The 10,612-nt window shown below is 35.6% G+C and overlaps 1 long non-coding RNA gene across 1 annotated transcript; it reads right to left on the bottom strand.

Moving 5' to 3' along the window:
• Positions 1-5,052: 5,052 nt before the first annotated feature.
• Positions 5,053-7,461, bottom strand: LOC113767581. Its single transcript, XR_003468029.1, has 3 exons — positions 6,249-7,461; positions 5,162-6,170; positions 5,053-5,082 (listed from the first exon to the last, which is right to left on the bottom strand). It is a non-coding gene; the product is annotated as an uncharacterized LOC113767581 (long non-coding RNA).
• Between the last annotated feature and the right edge of the window lie 3,151 nt (positions 7,462-10,612).

Below are 10,612 nucleotides of genomic sequence, written 5' to 3'. Positions count from 1 at the left end.
ATATCGAGTTCAAACACATATAATCAAAACTTGGCTTCAAATTTCATGTTGTATTATATAGAGATTTTCATCCTAATTTGTTATTCTTTTCCCTTAAGTTTTGCTCTCTGATATTCAAAAAATCTATTACGATGAATTACGAATGTATTAAAATCAATTATGCCTATTCAAGAGATAAGAGTATTATATGTTTGTTATTTTATAAGATACGCAATATATGAGAAGGAAAGAAGTGGAATTAAAGAAGAAAACTTTAGGTATATTTTCATGAAATTTACTTGTCTTACATATTCTTTAACATATTGATCCAAACAACGTGAAGATTGTGATTCATTTGTTAATATTTTCGAGTTTGAAATTATATTCGGGTTTGGATTGATACCTAAACAAACAAATTTAAGCGAGTCTAGTTCGAGCAGCTGTTTGGTTCGATTTATAGCCCTATTGGTGGAATGCTTCCCATAAAGTAGTTGAAAGAGAAATCCATTGAGTTCATCTCTTTGCTATTTCCTGAAACTAAAGGAATGTTGTCTTTAGCATGTTGGTGCTCAAATCGAAATAAGCTAGGTGCTCTAAATTGTCTAAACTCTTTGGTAATGATCCAACAAGAAGTTGTCATTCAAATAGAGTCCTTGCAAAAGAGTGCAATTTCCTATGGAGGGAGGGATGGTCACTAACGATTGATTTCCATAAAGCCACAAAACCATAAGCTTAGTTGTGTTTCCAACATTTGATGGGATGGTGCCAGTTAGTTGATTAGTGTCGAGGTAAATGGCGTGAAGGTGAGGGATTGAAAACAAGGATTGTGGTAGGCTACCCGTAAGAGAATTGGAATACTAGTTTAAGTAGGATAAATGGTGAAATTTTCTAAGACTTTGAGGTATTTGTCCAGTGAAGCTATTGATAGAAAGATCCAAGTGCTAAAAGTTTTGCAGTTGTGAAGGAATTGATCCAAACAAAATGTTGTTGGTCAAGTCAATTATGATCAAGTGGTATAAATGAGAAATTTCAAGTCCCCTTTTCTTGAAATATTAGCAGTTCTTGAAATATAGTTTGGCAAATTAAAAAATACTACAAATTGATTATTAGGGTCTTATTGTACTGAAACCCATGAAGAACAAGGGGTGGAATAAGAGAATTTTGGATGGATTTGATAGGAGAAGCGACAGTGCATTGCCTAAGCAGTGACCAGAGTTTTTTCCATCAGAATTCCGAGTAGATATGGCAAATATTGATGCAAAGAAGTGTTAGGTTTATGAATAGAGAATTGTGTCCCACATTGGTTCGAAAGATGGAGAAAAACTGTTTAATATGTGAGTAAGGATTCAAGACCTAAAAATTTAACCTTTTGAATCAAGTTAGGTTCCTAACTTACATATTGGACCTTTTTCGTGGACTCTCTCGAGATATTTCTCCCTAACAAGTGGTATCAAAACTTTCGGTTGCGAGTCTGTCTATTCATTAGCAAGTGGATTCTTTTTAGAGTTGGGTCGATGAAAATTCTATTCTTGGTGGTAGATCGAAATGTCAAAGAGTTTGATTGGTGTTAGACAAGGTACACCATAGATTTGGCAGGTAGTCCAATTTGTGTCAAGAAGTTTGGTTGGTGCTAGACAAGATGTGCCATGGGTTTGGCAGGTGGTCCAATTGGTGTTAGACCAAAGAGTTAAAGATTGGCAAGGGTCCTCCTTGAATGGTGTTAGACAAAGTGAGCCATGAATTTGACAGGAGGTCCAATTGGTGTCAGACCAAAGAGTCAAGGAATGGTAGGAGTTCAGAATACGATTTGGATGTCGAAAAAGAGTGGGTCCATGAGTAGAAGAAAAGGTGAGTGTCAAGAAGTTTAGTTGGTGTTGGACAAGGTGCGCCATGGATTTGACAGGTAGTCCAATTGATGTTAGACCAAGACTAAGGAGTCAAGGGTTGGCAGGGGCTTGGCATATACTTTGGATGTTGAAGAAGAGTGGATCCATATTGAGAAAAGAAGTGATTTTGGGTGTTAAGGTGGACTTGCGTTGAGTATTAAAATGAACTCGAATAAGAGCTTGTAAACTTGGGTTCATTGTGAGTGATAACTCATAAAGAGAGAGATTATTAGGTTCATGAGTAAAAAATTGCATCTCACATTAATTCTAGAGATGGAAAAAGAGTGGTTGATATATAAGTAAGGGTTCGAAACTTAAAAGTTTAAACTTTTGGGTTAAAATTGGATTCTTGACTATATTGGGTCTCTTTAATTAGTGGACTAGGTATTTCTCCCCAACAAGAAACACAAGAATTGCAACCAGTGAATCAAAACAAAATTTTCCATTCTATTTTTCTGTTGATCCCAAACAAAGTAAAAGAACGAAAAAGACAACAGAAATAGTAAGAACTATCAACAATTAATTTTTTACTCTAAAAAGATGAAGAAGAAGAAGATAAATCATTGCAAAGATGAGTCTGGTGAGCAGCTTTTACTCTTTTTTTACATGCAGTAGACCCGTCAATGAACAAGCTAGCCACCACCATCCATGACCCTTCCATCCAGTTTCTTTAACTCTTTGTCCTTTTTACGCCTTTTAAATTAATTATTGAAGAATTACTAATCGTCCAAATTTGCACCCTTCCAAAGTCCATGTAAAATGACTTTTAGACAAAGTGTGAGGGATAATGCAAGGGAGGATAATACAGAGAAAAATAAAAGTGATCCCGCTTTTAAAACAATAAACATAACTAACTGTTTAAAGCAAAGCATTGCACTTTGGGTTCTCTATGTTATGTTTGGTGAGCTCCCAGGTTTGTTGGTATCAATGAGTTGGAAAATAATGTAATAAAAATTAGATTTGGTGTAATTAAATTAGAATATGACAATAACAAAAGTTAAAATAATCATTTTACCTCAAAATAGAGTAAAATGGAACTTGTAAGATCTCAAATCTCGTAGATGGACGGAAGATCAGGAATAGAGTTAGAGCCATAGTCGATTATCTTTTATGGGAATGAGAAGGAGAGAGGTTACTTTCTCCTCTATTCCCATTATAAATGGCTGAAAAGTTTAATAAGCTTTATTTTAGTGAAACCTTAAAAAAAGCTAAGGATCAAATTTTGGACCCATAAATTGTTAGTGGGTCAAATCAAAATCATAAATTCCTAGTACTACTACTACGGCTCCATAGGTAATTGCAGAGACATCAACTAAGCAGAAACAATTTTTAGATTACCTGAATACAAATTCAATAAGCATTTTTGTTATGCGATTGGAGAGTGACTTGCAGGACCAGTATGCCATCTACGGATCTAGGGCCTCGCAAGTTGCATTTTACTCCATTTCGGGGTAAATTAATAGTTTTACATTTTATTAAACTATTTTTTATACTCAATTATACCACATTTAAACTTTTGTTACACCATTTTTAAATTCAAGGGCAAATTATTCGTTTGGCCATTGAACTTTTAATTTAGGTAAAACTCAACTCTCTCAAACTATTAGCAGTCAACTTTTAGCCCTCTAATTTGTAAAATTGGGAAGTCGTGGCCCTTTTGACGAGTTTATTTGATTTTGCAATCGAAAAGTCAAATCACACGAATAGCAGTATGCTTTATAGAAGGACTTTTTGGTCCGCATAGAAATAAGTAAAAAGTGAACGAATCCTCCATCTTCTTCCCTTTCTCTAATCCAAATCCCTAATAGATCTCAACACATGAAACAAGCAAGAACGCGCAAATATCGCAACCCTCCGCTTCCTATTTGTCCCTGTGGTAAAGTCACAAAGATGATTATTTCGTGGACTGATAGAAATTCAGGGAGAAGGTATACCGTTTGCTTACAAGAAGTTGGTGGCTGTGGGTATTGGAATTGGATTGACGAGGAGATGTGTTGACATTCTATTGAGTTGATACCCAAATTTCTAAGGACGATCAATGCAACAGAAAAATAAAGAGAGGAATTTGAAACTGCATCATCAAGATCCAAGACAAAAGCTACTAAGCTGAAGGCACAATTAAGAGAAACAGAGGAGCAGCTACGGTGTCAGAAATGGTTGAATAAGTTTCTTGTAAGGGTACTTGTGGTAAGTTGGTTGCTTGCTGTAATAATGATGCTTATAGAGGAAAAAAAAGGGAGGTGGAGTCTCTGTTGGGATGCTGCAAATTGGAGATAAATATATTGGGATGATGCAAATTGAAGGCGATACATGAAGGGTGGTGTGTAACTATGATTTACAGCCATTGATATTACTAGTTTTGAGTAAAATGAATGGAGCAAATGGATGTATGGTGTATGCTATAGAGGATTAGGGAGAAGTGTATTGAATTCTTTAGTTTTACTAGTCTTTGTAGCATATTGGATTAGTGTGAAAGTGTGGTGAAACCCAATCAATGATAACTACATTTTTCTCCAAGTAATGTGATGAGAATTATTTATCCCAATTCCCATCTCATGAGTTTTGTTGGATGTATTTGATTTGAGTAGTCAACAAAAACTGCTATACCAAATCATACAAATATAAAATAGCAACTACATAACATTAGAATATAATTAGCAAAAGGAAATTACAGTGTACATTGTGTACATTGTCTCTAAATACATAGAAGAATCACTTTCATAGGAAATAGAAAAATGTCCAAAAAGTAATGACCTTTGTCCGTATTATTAGATACCAAGCACACTAACATGCTTTGATAACCCCACAAAAGACCAACCAAAAAAATCTATGAATCTAGCAAAGTTTCTAGTTACATCCATTTACAGTCAACAAAATCATCACAAAATAGCAGGTTTTTCCCTTTGCTAGGCTTGGTGACTAAAATGATGGAATCTGTCAAGAACTTTTTCCAAATCCAGCAGATCTTCATCTTTCTCTTCCCCTTCCCCTTCCCTTGCCTGTTCCTCTTCCTCCACCTCTTCTCTACCAGTTTCCAATATTGAAGGGTAGATCTTTACCCAAATAAGTATAGTTGAGATTAATAAAACTTTTGTCTACATTAGTCAATGGCTTTTTTTATGTACTTCTCTTTTGCCTATGAACTGATGGTCTTGTGGTGGATTGCTGGGACTGAGACTGATGTGTTCTACTTTCTTTGTCCCTAGTTGTTGCTTACCTACACATTAAAGAAAAGATTTCAGATCACAGAAAATTTTCAAAAAAAAAAAGGAAGTTAGCATGAAATGCAAACTTACATGTCTTTTTGTTGGAGCTTGTTGCTGCTAATTACATGGTTGTTCAGTAGCTGCTGGTTGTTAAGAAGTTTGTTGTACATTAGATGATTTAGGAGGATTCTTGCAAGTCACAGCATTATGCCCAATCCTTCTACACTTTCTACAATGGATAACAATCTTCCTTCGCAACCTTTTGTCATGATCTTTTCCTTTTGTAACATCTCTCCTCCAAACTTTCTTTAGCCTGCCAGGTTGAGTGACACTTGCTAGTGGGTCCACCTCCAGCATATCTAATTGTGACTATTGAATGTCTCCATTAATAGGCTACAATACATTATCATAGATGGTAAAGAAAAACTCCCTGCGACAGCAGTCAGCCAATATCTTGTGTGGGTCCTTATTAGTTCTATGTAGAACACCAATTGCATGACAACATGGAATGCCACTCAAGCTCATAAATTGCATGCACACTCATTCTTCTCAAGGTCAACAACCAATTGGGCTTCCCGTGGCCCTTTTGCTTGATAACTTGTTTTTGCATTCCATGTTATCTCCCATTGTGTTGCACGTTTAACTCTTTCTTCCACAATATCTCTAATGAGTGGTCCACCATCTAACTTGTATTTTTCTATTGTTGTCCTTCTCTTTTGGATATTTTCCATTAGATATTCTCTAATGGCCTCCATCATAAAATAATAGGCTATTCCCTAGCCTCTAAAATATGGCCATTAAATAATTCACACAAGTAATTAACCAGTATATCACACTATGTATGTCTTGGAAAAAAGGCCTCACACCAATGACTAGAGCGTGATATCTTCTTCAGCCATGCATGTGCTTCTTTGTCATATTCTTCAATCTCATTTATGGTTTTGTTGAAATGTTCAATTATTGTGTAACTTGCTATATTTCACAATCTGTCTTTTAAACCTAATCTTGAATATTTCTTCTTGAAATTTCTATCTATGTGTTGAACACAGTGTCCGTGCTCAAAATTTGGGAGAACCTCAGCAAGTGCCATATCCAGTCCCTACACAAAATATCAAAAGCAGGTATAAGTTAAATATCCAAGAAATTTCATAACATTTTAGTTGTTTTGTACTTTTACCTTTTGTTGGTCAGACATTAAAGTATAATGTCCCTGATTTTCTATTTCCAAGTTGCCACTCAAGATGGTCAAGAATCATCTCCATTGCTCCATAGCCTCCTTCTCAACAGCTACCCATGCAACTGGCCAATTGCCATTGTTGGGATCTACAGCAATAGCAGTTAGCAGTTGGCTTGAATTTTTACCTTTAATATGACACCCATCCAAACACAAAATAAATCTGCATCCATCTTTAAATCCTTTCTTCAGTGGGTTAAGATAGCAGTACATCCTCATGGACCTTGGATTACCTCCAGGTTCTCTAAATGGAGTGAACATAACATCTATTGTACTGCCAAGATGAGTCCTCTTAATATCTTCACAATACTACTATCTTTTCTTGTACCGTGACTCAGCTGACCCCTTAATCTTCTCAATGGCTAGTGTCGTTGTCTTAGCTGCAACATGCTTAGAGATTTTTGTCTTATAGTCTTAGTGGACCATTTGCCGTAACTCTCTGGTTGGCAGATTGTTGTTTGATCTTATTTTCTCTACATACCTATTAGACAACCACTTAGTAGTACTACTCTTATTTTTTCATGCATGGTTGCATGTTTCATGAACATCATACATAGTTTTTACTACCAAATCTTTTGTGCTAAGAGTCTTCTTTATTGAACCAAATACAAACCATTTACATGGCTTTCTACACTTGGCCCTCACCCTGATGGGTTCATTTGTACAGGTCCAAACATGTTTACCCATCCTAATCCCATACTCAGTAACAATAGATTTGAATTAAACTCTTGAGTCAAATTTCATTCCAATCTCGAATTTGGGATCTTTGAGAAATTTCTCTAGGACAAAATCCTTGTATCTCCCTTTGAATTCATCATTTTCTTCATCTGATGAGCCATTGTCACTACTTAGGTGATTAGGGATGTAATCTTGCTGGAGTGAATCTATATGCTCTAGTTCTTGACTCGATTGGTTTGTTGGTCTAGTTTTTCTTCTCTTAACTTGTTTCTTTCTCGCATCTTGCTGCTGTGATTCCACATCAGTTTCTGTTTGCATGTATAAAACCTCTGCCTCTTGCAAAGACGGGGTTTGGTAAGTTGTGGTGTCATCTCCCTGGTACTGCTGTGAGGTTTCACCACTGCCATCAACATTGGAAAACAGAATGTCCAACATTTCCTCATCATTGCCATAGTCATTGGCACCACTAAATCTATCATTTTCTTTATCTAGTTATAATTCAAATTCATATTCAATATTTTCTATACCTATTGATTCATTAGCCCTACAATTAGTTGCTACACGAGTACAGTCTTCTCCATTTTGACCATCTAGTGTCCCAACATTAGTAGCTGCATGACTGCATTTTGCTCCCTTTTGACCCCCTACTACCATAACTATAGAATTCCTTCTAGTGCTTCTTAAATTAGGACAAGACTATCTAGTTATGCATTTTTGCTTATCTAATTCCTCTCTGACGACTCCAAATTTATGTTTTGCCTCATTTGGTGACTCCATTATTGGATTATTATTTAGTTCTTCAATTTTCATTGCTGTTAGATGATGATAATACACTTCCAACACCTTGAAATTATATGCCTAATCACAAAAGGCCCTAACATGAGTATCAATGGACAATTCTCTCAATCCAGTCTCCATGTCTGCAATTGGTTCAAAGTAATAGTACAAAATGGCTGTATTAGGATGACCAACTTTTTCAACCATTTTATTTGAATTCATGGATTGACATACGCTCAACATCACACATATCTACGTAGCCCATTTCTCCATTCTCATAGCTTATGTAATTTCCCCAATTTATTCTTTCCTCGTGGTGTAACCTTATGCTAAATATTTCAGATTCTGGAGCTGCATACCAATATGTGAGTTTTTCGTTTCAATATAAGTTCGGCTTACAAGAAGTGCAGATAAATATGATATTCAAAATTAAACTATATTTAATTAATTTTCAACTTCTACTTCACATGCTTTTTAAAAAATAACTCTAATCTAATACCGAAATCCAAGTTAAACAATAAATAATTTAAACAATAAATCCAAGCTAAAAGATTATTTATAAAGCCCTACACTTTTTGAACAACAAAACAAGAAAGTTAGATTCCCACCACCATACCCCACATCTAGAACCACTATCACCTCACTTTCAGTACCTCTACCACCAAAATATTTCTACCCATCCAACCACTGAGTATGATAGCCATTTCAAATTTAAAGTTTCCAAAGTTATGATAGGTCGCAATTTTTTCATTTAATTTATAATTCATTTCCTCTTATTATCTTATCAAATGTGCATTAATTGGCAGATTCTATTCACTTTTGGAAATTTGTACTGATCGTAGGGAGTTGGAACAAAATATGGTAAAAAGGCGCAAATTTCTCACTACATTTGCTGTTTGGCGTGGCCGTGTCAACTCAAGACTTAACGTGTCTAGGAAACTCAAGAATAACGCGTGATATCCAACTGACAATTGGAAGTGCAACGTGGGATCCCAAATATTCCATTAATGATTGTTTGATTTGAATTGACAAAAATAGTTTAGCACGAATAGGAAACTTACCAATTAGTAGATTTCCTTGCTTTTTGGTTGCGGCTGAGTAGGATAGATAGAAGTCAATTGAGGCTAGGTCACTTCACTCAGCTTTTAGAGGTCAGCTGCCACAAGCAAGAGGATGATTTACTTTTGTCTGTTTTTTTCTTATTCCATCGATTTCATCATCATAATTGAACACAATGCATTTGACAATGGATTTTGCAATTTCGCGTGAGTTTGTTTCAACGGAAATGAACTAAATCTCTTTTTCTAGTCAAGAAACAACGGAGGATTTGGTTCAACTTAAATTGTGAAATCGAACTGATTTTACTTTTTTCTATTATTTTCTGGTATTCGTATATTTCTTGCTTTATGTTCTTATGGTTGTTGTATTATTCAATTATCCTGAGCTCGGATTTTAGATTAATTCAATAATCTAAAATCAATTAGAATAATTAAATCGTAATTGTTTAATTATTTTAAATTAGTGGTAACTGACATGATTGAATTTGTGTCAGGAAAATATACTGGCTAATTTGAAACAACCCTCGTAGCGTGTTGTTTGATTAGAATATGATTTCTCTAATTCGTAAGGCAATTGGAACATTGAACTTTACGGTCGTACCTAGGGTTATTTCGCAATTAGAATAATAGCTAATGGTTGTACCTTGACTATCGATAATTTAAGGAGAAATTGACTGTCATTGCTTGTTTGGCAGTTATAACGTGTTTATCAGTGGAATTATTCTTGCATTGATGATCAATTAGGAAAACAATTTGAATTTATTTCTTGGTTAGAGCTTGTCCAATATTATTTGAGTCTTTATAATTTATCATTTAACTTTTATCTATTTGTTATATTCAAGTAGCATAATTTATTGTCAATTTTTATAAAATCCCCTATATCCTGAACTCTAGAAGAAATTAATTTCACCCAATCCCTGAAGATTCGACCCTACTTACCACTAGATACAAAATTTATATTTAAATTGAACAGGAATTTATTATTGCACAGACTCGACAACCTGTCAATTTTTGGCGCCATTGTCGGGGCCAAAAAAAATTTTAAACTTAAACAAAAAATGTTTAAACTTAAAAAAAAAATAGAAACCTATTTTTTTCTTTTTTTCTTCTTTCTTTCCTTCTTTCTTTTTTCTTCCTTTCCTTTTCTTTCTTTCTTCCTCCCCTATTTCTCTTTTTCCTCTCGGCCGAAACCTGAATCGCCGCTCACCACCGCCAATTCCGGCACACCGCTCACACACCACGCTCACCGCTCGTTCGCTTCACGAACGCCTCTGCCACTTGGACGAAAACACGTCCGGCTCGTTACGCTAAGCTACCTTTGCCGCTGCCTGCAGTCGCATACGCCGCGTGGAGCGGCATACACGCCGTGACCATCACTAACACGCTGTCGGCTATCGTTGCACGTTGTGCACCGTTCCGCCTCCTCCGCATGCTGAACCTTCGCTTCTTGTTGTCCTCGGCGTGGAGGTATTTGATTATATCAACTCCTTGACTGACTCTCTGGAGTATCAATTTCTGGAGTCAATTTTTGGACTCAATTGAGGATTATTTTGCTGCATTATTGATTGATTGAATTGAATTGAATTGCTGGGAGTAATCTGACTATTGATTGAAGTGTTGAATTATTTGAACATGTGCTAAGATTTTGGTTGGATAGATTGCACAATTAATTGTCAAATTGGGAGACAACGATACTTGTTGAGTTGATTACTGGTTTCATTGGACATAATTGCTACCCCTGGTCTATTTGATTGATATTTTCGCTAGAATTCTGGTTCTGTGTTGATTTTCTGG

The sequence above is a fragment of the Coffea eugenioides genome, chromosome 4 (genome assembly GCF_003713205.1).
Source record: "Coffea eugenioides isolate CCC68of chromosome 4, Ceug_1.0, whole genome shotgun sequence".
Classification (NCBI taxonomy): Eukaryota; Viridiplantae; Streptophyta; class Magnoliopsida; order Gentianales; family Rubiaceae; genus Coffea; species Coffea eugenioides.
The sequence above is the reverse complement of the archived record's forward strand: the minus strand, read 5'-3'. Positions and strand labels throughout refer to the sequence as shown.